Source organism: Lepidochelys kempii, chromosome 1 (genome assembly GCF_965140285.1).
Source record: "Lepidochelys kempii isolate rLepKem1 chromosome 1, rLepKem1.hap1, whole genome shotgun sequence".
NCBI lineage: Eukaryota > Metazoa > Chordata > Testudines > Cheloniidae > Lepidochelys > Lepidochelys kempii.
Window position 1 is genome coordinate 186046268 of NC_136380.1, and position 9306 is coordinate 186055573.

Genomic DNA, 9306 nt, shown 5'->3' on the forward strand with positions numbered 1-9306 from the left:
GAGCCAGGCTATGATACACACTCGTCATGTCCGCATCAAGGAAGTTCTGCAAACGTTTCCCATTATTGCTAACACCATTTCAGTTCCACCAGTACTAGCTATGTTTTGAAACTCATGAGCAGACAAGCAGCTGCTAGCATTTTGGGGCCCAGTGTCACCTAACCATCCTGAATATCCCAGCCTTAATGGACGTCAGTTACTGCCAACAACAGTGGAACCAAACTGCCCTTAGCAACAACCAGGAACATTTCCCTAGTGCAGACAGGGCCTCTGGGGCTTAACAAATTATGCCTGAAGCTCAAAGTTAATCTCAGTCAGCACAATACATAGATGTCGAGCAGGTAACCCTGGTCTTTGAAGAGTAGCTCTTCCAGAGCTAGGAGCTATTCAAATATGTTGCCTATGCAGGCCTCCACATCTTCACCTCCAAATTCTTGCGCCTCCTTCACAATGAGGCAAGAAACAGGCTTGAAGCCAGTGGTGACCTCTCTTTCCCCCAAAAAGGAAGTCACTCACCAAACTAAAAGATATTTAACATTTCAGCTCAAACTTCAGGACAGGTCAAAACTACATGGAAAAGAAAAAAAAACCACTCACCTCAAACACGAAACATTAGTAGGAACCTAGAGTCAACGGAACAGAATAGGGCAGTGGTGCTCAACCTTATTACACAGGAGGGTCACACAAACCTAAGCACAATCTTGTGTGGGCCAAACAGATTCTACCTATTTTAATAAGATTTAAAGTCACTTGTATTGATTTATATTTTAAGTTCAGCTTGTTTTGTATTGAGATAGACAATATTCTACATAGAAACAACCTATTTACATACTTGTGTAACATGACAACAAAATGCTAATGAATCAGGGGGGAGGGATAGCTCGGTCGGGGGAGGGATAGCTCAGTGGTTTGAGCATTGGCCTGCTAAACCCAGAGTTGTGAGTTCAATCCTTGAGGAGGCCATTTTGGGATCTGGAGCAAAAATTGGGGATTGGTCCTGCTTTGAGCAGGGGGTTGGACTAGATGATCTCCTGAGGTCCCTTCCAACCCTGATATTCTATGATTTTATGATATGGTGTTGAAGCAGGCAGCAGGCCTTGTGAAATGCTCTGGTAGGCAGTGTATGGCCTGTGGACCATAGATTGGGCACCCCTTGAATAGGGGCTGCGAGGGTGGGAGTAACTGAAGTGAAGCCTTCTTGTTCCTCAGTATACAACACCACGGCATTGTTTAAACAGAAAGAATGAGGCACATCAGCCAGGTATGGAAAGTGGCAAGTGCTTTTTCTATTCATTTTGGCAGCCAGTCACTAAGTTTCTAGAATGAAAGATATGAAGAGTCTGCAGGCATAACACACATCAAGCTGTGATCCTGTCATCTCTCACACGTTACAGAGCGGTGGGATTGATCAGCTTGTGGACAGACCTCCTCCTCCAAGGAAAGTCCAGCTGTTGCAGGAAGTGGTAGGGGCAATTAATTGCTGAACCAGTGCCCCAGTATGCTGCAAGGATACACTGCATGATACCTTTCAGAATTGCTGATCGATTGTCCCCTCCTCACCTCCTTTCATATCAGCCTCTGATTAGTAGACATCTAGTAAATATTTCTAGCCTGATTTTATCTGACCCAAGTGAAGAGTTCTTTTAGAGCTTCTCTAGAGGTAGCTGCATTCCAGTGATATAAGACAGTGATTCTTACACATTCAGTAAAACACACTACACAATGAGAACATTAGGGTTGCAAGGATGCAGCTTTTACTCTGCTCTGTACGTGTATGAATGATAGTCTTTAATGATCCCATACTTTCTCAAACAAACAAAAACAAAACCACTGCATTGTGTGTCAGTTACTCTATAACTAACAAAACTTAAAGAAAATGAAAAGTTAAGAATGCCAGTGGGACATACCCTGTACCCTTCTCTCCTGCCCCCACCCAAAGACACACATCTCCCCAGTAGTGCAGTCACCATACCAGACCCTTAACAGCAGGAATGACTGCCTCCTAGTACTGCCTTTCCCAAATTTCACCCAGCTCCATCCCAAATGGACCAGACTTAACCCCCACCCCTCACACTTACAGAACCTTTCTGCATAGTTCTGTAAAGTTACACATACTCAGATTTGGGAAACAGTGTTGGAAACCTGGCATAGCCCTACATGGGGTAGTGTATGATGGTTGTACTACTGGTGAAGTGTGGGTCACGGGGGGGAGGGGAGGACGATTATTGATAGCCTTAAAAACTAAAAAGCGAGAAAACAAGAAGTATTATGTACAGAGCAATCTTAACTGACGCAAAATGCAGTGTTATTGCGTGTTGGTTTCCCAAGTTTTTTAGATAGGAGTCATTGCTGTGCTGAAGACACTTTAGAGGAGGACAAGAATTTTAAAAAATTAAAGTGGCAAACAGAACCCATACACAGAACAACAAGATGCTACATGTGTGTATTTCAGGTTGGGGGGGGTGGAGGGGAGGAAAGAGGAGAAGAGATTGACATTTGAGAAATGTTACAATCATGTAATTTAAAGATATCATGAAGTACCGTGTATGAAGTTTAATTTTTACATGGAATTGTTTAACTTCAAAAATCAGGACTATAGGGCTTCAAATCAAAACTCCTTAACTCATACATTTTACAAGGTCTCAAGGTGTACAGTGAGCAAGGCTCCAGCTGCTGTGAAGCCCTGCATTATTCAATGAGCACAACACAAAATGTACATGTTCAATATTTTTCTAAGTTGGGTGCACATGCACAGCAAAACCTGAAGTACTCTGAAGTATCAACTGTACTGCAAACACAAAGGCAAGTCAAAACTAGTTTTATGGGAATATTCAGAGGCATTTCTGTTCAATGATGGCACTATTTTTCTGACAATTTCAATTTTCTATCCCTAACGAAAAAAAGGTTGTAAAATTTTGTTTAAAAAAAAAAGAGAGAAAATATTTTTCTCCTCAAAAGCAGTTTAACCATTTTGTCTCATATTCTCCACCCCCAACATAAAAGAACAAAAAGCCTGGAAAATTTCAACAGAACAGTTTAAATTTTTGAAGAGTAGCGAGCTACTCAAAAGAAGGTTGCCTCAACTTTTCCATTATAACACTACTGCACTATCAGTAAAATGGGCCTCAGAGTTAGCTCTTACGCAGTGCTTTTAATTTCCAAGTGGCATAAAAGATACAAATCATTAAGGTAATTAATGCTCTGGCATTAGGATTTTCTCATCTGTCGAATTCAAAGCACTTAATAAAAGGGGAAAAGTACCAGTTGCTCCATTTTACAGACAGCCTAACTAAGTACACAGATTTAAGGTATTTTTTCTGGGGCACTGTGGTCTAGTGGATAAAACATGAGCACAACCTGCCAGGGCAGGCCTAGGTAATTGTCTAGCCACATCTCTCAATGTCCCTTCCAGCTCTACATTTCTAAGATTCTATAATTTTATATTACAAGAGTTCTGGGTTCTGTTCCCAGCATTACAACCTTTCTATGTAATCCTGGCTAAGTAAAAGTCTCTGGGCCTCACTAACCCTGTCTATACAATGGGGTAATGATAGTTGGGCAAGTGTGAGAGTCATGAAGTACAGAGAATTAAGACTAGCCAAGTGAAAAGATGGACCAAGAATTTAGGACTTCCTGGCTCCAGATTGTATGCACATTCTCTCAGGCAGGTTAAGGAGACATTTTGGGGACACAATCAGAAACCTTTTCACCAGGCCTATAGCTCCCTGAAACATATGGAAATGGAACAAAGCCAGTTCAGAGTATTCCAACGTTTTAAGAAAAGTTGAGTGCATAGCTAATTTAGCTACATCTGCACTGCAGCTGCTCTGAACTTCACATGGACTGAGGCAAGGGCTCTATTCAACATGAAGTTAAGTTACTGCATATATAGTGAAGTCTATTATAGTCCTATAGAACACTTCTAAGAGTGCTTGAAAAAAAAGTATTATTTTCAAAGATGAGAAAGCACGCAATTTTCACTGAATGCTTAAAGGCAATTTCCCTCAAAGGAGGGCATTTCTTAGCCAAATTTCAGCTCCATGTTTTTTTGCAAGAAATTTTGTAATAGGTCAAGTGTATTTTTCCATTGTCCTTATTCTCAAAAAACAGTTGACTGTTTCTGTTCAAGCTTAAAAGAAAAAAGAAAAAAAAAAATCAAACAAACTGCTCCCCTTTTCCCCGCCTCCTCCCAGACAGAAACCAAGCCTGAAAAATTTCAGCTCTTCAGTGAGAAGTTGTTTGTTTAAAAACATAGGGCTTAGAACAGAAACATTTAGGCTACCTTAACTATAGACACCATTCACTCTCCAGCTGTAATTTGTAAATTTGCAGAGTATTTTTGAGAACCTTCTTCAATGAGAGTTATGTACTCATTTGATCATAATCTTTATACTGTAATTAGGATTTCAAGAGCAGGCAGAATACTGCACAAAAGGTGTACAGAAAGCAAATTCAAAATTCACATGGAAACATTTACTTCTCACTAAGAGCAGCAGTTTAAGACCCTAGAGGGAACATACTAATTACCACACTGGATCAGGCCAGCAATCCAGTATCATCTCCAACAGTGGCCAGCACCAGCTACTTTTGTCCTCCCATTTAAATTTCATCCTGATTGCTAATAAAGATTGGCTTGGCTGAAGCACATGGTTTGGTAGCCCTTCCAAAAAAAATGTATTGTCAATTATTACAACTCTGGATATTCTTGATATCCTTATAAATATCCAATCCCTTTTTGAATCTCTAATTCTTGGTCTCAACAATTTTGTGGCAATGACTCCCACAGCTTAATTACAATTGCACCAAATATTCCACCAATTTACACTATCTTGAAGTTCCACATTCAGTCAGTACTGAGATGATAAAAGCTTTTCCATAGTTATAATAGAAATCTGGTTACAGTTTTAAGTCCTATTTTTCCCCTTCCCTCTTTAACCTGATGTAAATTGAAAAAGCTGTTTGAGCTAGGGAAGTTGGAAAATTTAGGTGTAAATAATATTTGGCAAGTTTGGCAGGTTCTTAGAACAAAGCAAAAGGTATTAGGCTTCCAAAACACTGAGGTTAGAAACTTAAAATGTGTAACCATATTTCTTCAACATACGAAGAACACTAATTTTAAATTATTCATTGCCAAACTAGGAACATCAGAATGGTTAGTCAGGACTCAGATGACTTCATGAAGACCATCCTAATTTTTGCTGAGTTGTATGAAGTCTGCCAGTGCTTTTAAGAACTTTGCCTGGTCTACAAAAATGTGGGACTTCAGAAAAGTCTCAAAAGATGTAACAGGGTTTTTTTTGTTTTGTTTACATTACACAAAACAATGATATTGGGGAAAGATTCAGTACACACAATTCCTCTATCACACACAACTTGGCCCCAGAACCTGGGTTTAATGCACTCATCTCTCTAGCAGAACTCAAACTCCACAGGGACTCATACAGAGCTCATAAGTAAGGAATCGAAGTCCTTAGCAAGTTTGCTTGGGTTAAAGGATTTCATATCTATGGAAATAGACCACAGACCTTACTGAAGCACGGACTTCCAAAAAGGCCAAGGCCAAGCCAACTAGGCTGAAGGATTTTAAGGCTGCTTGCATTCCTCTGAAGAAATACTGATGCAGTTTGAGCAAGCAAAACACCAAGGCCATGTCTACACTACACACTTCTGCTGGCAGAGCTATACTGGTCAGGGATGTGAAGAGGTCTGATCCTTGACCTACACAGCTGTGCCAGCACAAGCCTCTGGTGTAAATGCAAAAAACTGTGCTTTTGCCAGTACAGCTTGTTTTGTTTGGGGGTAGAATAAGCCAATACTGGTAAAGCATAGCTTTGACAGTATTAGCTGCATCCACACTAGGAATGCTCTGCCAGTAAAGCATATTGGTATTCCTATACTAGTAAACCACTCCTAGTGTGGACATGGCCCAAACATAGCAGGACATAAGTTTGCATATTTGGTCAAGACTACGGTCAGGTCTACATTCAAGACTTAAGTCAACCCAGCTATGTCGGTCAGGGGCGTGAAAAATCCACACCCTTGAGCAATGTAGTTCAGACAACTTAGCCCCTGGGGTATGTCGACAGCACTAGAATTCTTCTACTGACCCAGCTACAATTTCTTGAGGAGGTGGATTAACTATACCAATGAGAGAACCCCTCCCATTGCTGCAGTGAGTGTCTATACTTGAAAGACTACAGTGGCACACTTTCAGTTAGAATCCCAAGTAGTTCCATATGAAGAGGATACCAAAATTTTACCCTTGACTTTGTTTAAAAAACAAAAAAAAACCCACCCACACACTAAAACCCTAAAGAAATTCCTACACTCTTCCCACCCTATCCCCCCACCAAAAGAGAGAGACTGAAAGACTTTTAGGATTGAAAACATGTATCAATAAATTAAGAGGAAAACGTTTAAAGAAAGATTTATAAAGGCAAGTATGAGAAATCCCAGAAGTTAGAGAGTAAGACTTTAGACAGACAGCTTGAAAATGCCAATTTAATCCGATATAGGACTTATGTTTCTATGAATATGAATCCCATAACCAGTTGTTAGTTTAAATTTTGTATATGGACTGATCCTAATCTGAATTGACCAGAACATACAGGGTTTAAAGGTGATTTATAAAGGGGGGGGGAAATGGAGTTTGTACACTTTGTTTCTTTATTATATATAAAGGTGATCTGGAAGAGGCTTTTTGTTTTTAAATTAATATAAAGCATTTTTTGCTTACTTTTTACATTAGGAATTCAAGTCCGACCTAGCCTAGAAGATTATGTTAAGCTCACGAAAGCTCATGCTCAAATAAATTGGTTAGTCTCTAAGGTGCCACAAGTACTCCTTTTCTTTTTAATTAAATTATGAGCTCACAAGAGCTGAGAGTGAAATGCTAGATGTACACTAGAAAAGATTTGCCACCATAGCCATACTGGCAAACGCCCAGTGGAGAGGCAGCTTACTTCAGCAAAAAAGATTGATTTTGAAAGGATAATTTAACTTGGAAATGGTATAAACTAAAACTACACTTGCAAAAACACTTATGCTGGTTAACTGTGTCTATACTAGAGCTTTTGAAAACAGAGGTGCCACAAAAAGCCCCACATCTAACTGATGTTGCTATCTGAGCAAATATATAGACCTGCCCTGGCCAAAGATGAGCAATTGAGAGGGAGGGAGTTTTTGTCAATTGTTTAAAAAAAAACTTTAGTTTTTTGTTTGGTTTTGTTTACACTTGTTTAATGATTAACAAAGACCTCCTTTATACAAAATGTTAACGATTCAACTTCTCCACCCTTTCATTTAAGGTGTTAAGAGTTAACAATAATGCTGAGACCCAACCCCACCCCATAACACAAGTCCTCCAGCAAAATCTGGAAAACCCAAGCCTGACATTTCTAATAGTTCTAAGTTAAAAAACAAGCAGATTTTTTTGTTTGTTTTGATGGGGAGGTGGGGGCATACATAGGAGAAAGGGAGTGAGCATGACCCTTTACACACATAAAACAGCAAAAGAGCACTCAAGCTCAGTTTAAAATCTCTGGAGGCCACCTTTAAAATAACCATAGCCATCAGACATAGTTGGCCAGGTATACATTGGACAACCTAGTTATGTATCACCAAACCAACCACTGTACCACGGTTTCCAGGAAAAAGCAGATCTACCTATTGCAGGCAATGGGTGCAAGTGAACAGGCATGGAACACAGTTTAGTTACAAATATAGAAAAAAAAAACAAAAACTATGTTTATACAAGTTCCCATGCCCAAATTACCAACACCTGTTGTCAGCTATGGGTAGTTTTTTCCTAGGGTAGACAAGGCCTAACTGAATGAATAACATTAAGTAGAAGCAGGATAGAGGTGAATGGAGTCAGAATTAAGGCTATCTAGGGGAGGTTAACACTACATTTCCATATTTTCCTGTGTGTTTTTTGATTAATTTAGATGTTTCTGGCTTTCAGTGTTTGTTTTCACGCTATTTTAAGACGACATGCACCCCAGGTCACTATTTACAAAAATAAGATAGCTATTCATTTCTTTTTCTTTTTCTTAATTTTGTCCATTTAAGAGTACTATGCATATAGTCAGTTTTCTGGGATGTTTGTGTGGATCTTTCATGTCTTTCACACAGCAACCTGGGAGAGAACCACCTTTTTCAGAATAGGAAAGTGTGACTGTAAATCCCAGCCCCCAAAAAATTATTAGCATGGACCTTAGTGAGGTGTAGTACCTTCCTCTCCTCCCTAAAACTAATATCTGAAAAACTAATAATTAGAGAATTTAAGGGGAAAAGCCCCATTCAGGCATGACTATTCTCCCTCCCCCTGCCCCCCCAAACCAGTTTGGACACTTATTAACATCACCAAGGAGTGGCAGTTTCTTCCCAAGATCGAGCCAAAGGAGAGAGTCCTTCTCTCCTCTTTCACAAGAAAGGTCCTTGAACAGTAGGTTAGGTTCCAGGACAATGGATTAAGCTGGGGACACTGCATTATGCACATTTACTCTGAAAACACTAAGCTTTCTCTGCAATACAATCTTCCTCATCTGGTGGAGTTGGAATTATTCCATGATCAACTCCTTAGTCCACATCTCTATCACCACCAGCTGCAACCATCATTCCCCAACCATAACCCTTTCCCTATCCCATGCTGCCAAACCTGAAAATAAGAACAGGCTCTCTGATCCTCTCTAACCTTAACCACTTAATCACCCACCATCTCTTTCAAGTCCCAATTATCCCCCAGGAAAGGATAGGGGATGAATTCTATTTATACCTACATCCCCAACAACTTGACCCTTCCCACCTGCCCTCCTCGTGTAATTTACCCTATCACAGTATGCTGACCCCTCAAGCAGCTTCTTCCTCCCTGATCAATGGGCACATTTTTACCCATAACATTATGAGGTACCCTCACCTCCAAGTCACCTATGGGTGGTGAATCAGGATAGAGGATGTTGTCTCCCAAGCTCCACCAGCAACCCCAGATATGGCATTCCCTCCACTTTTCTCCCAACAAGAAATCCTTCCTTTTAGCCTCCCACCTCCATACGTGGGGGTCTCCCCTGGATTTCCCGACTCCCTTGTTCCAGCCCCAGGCAACTCCCACCCCATACGCCTCCCCTGGGATTCAGCACCTGCTTCCCCCCTGCACAGTGCTAGGAGAGTGCATGCACCCACCCACCGCTCTGCATGGACCCCCAGACTGGGCGCTTCCCTCCCCATCCCACAAGCCCTCTCCCCCACACCCCTGCCCCACAAGCCCTCCCCCCACACACACCCCCCACCGCACAAGCCCCCCACACC

The 9306-nt window shown here is 40.9% G+C and overlaps 1 protein-coding gene across 1 annotated transcript in view; it reads right to left on the reverse strand.

Moving 5' to 3' along the window:
- Positions 1-9306, reverse strand: part of LOC140895114 (uncharacterized) — a 60902-nt gene that overhangs the window by 13933 nt on the left and 37663 nt on the right. The gene's annotated exons all lie outside the window — the stretch shown is intronic.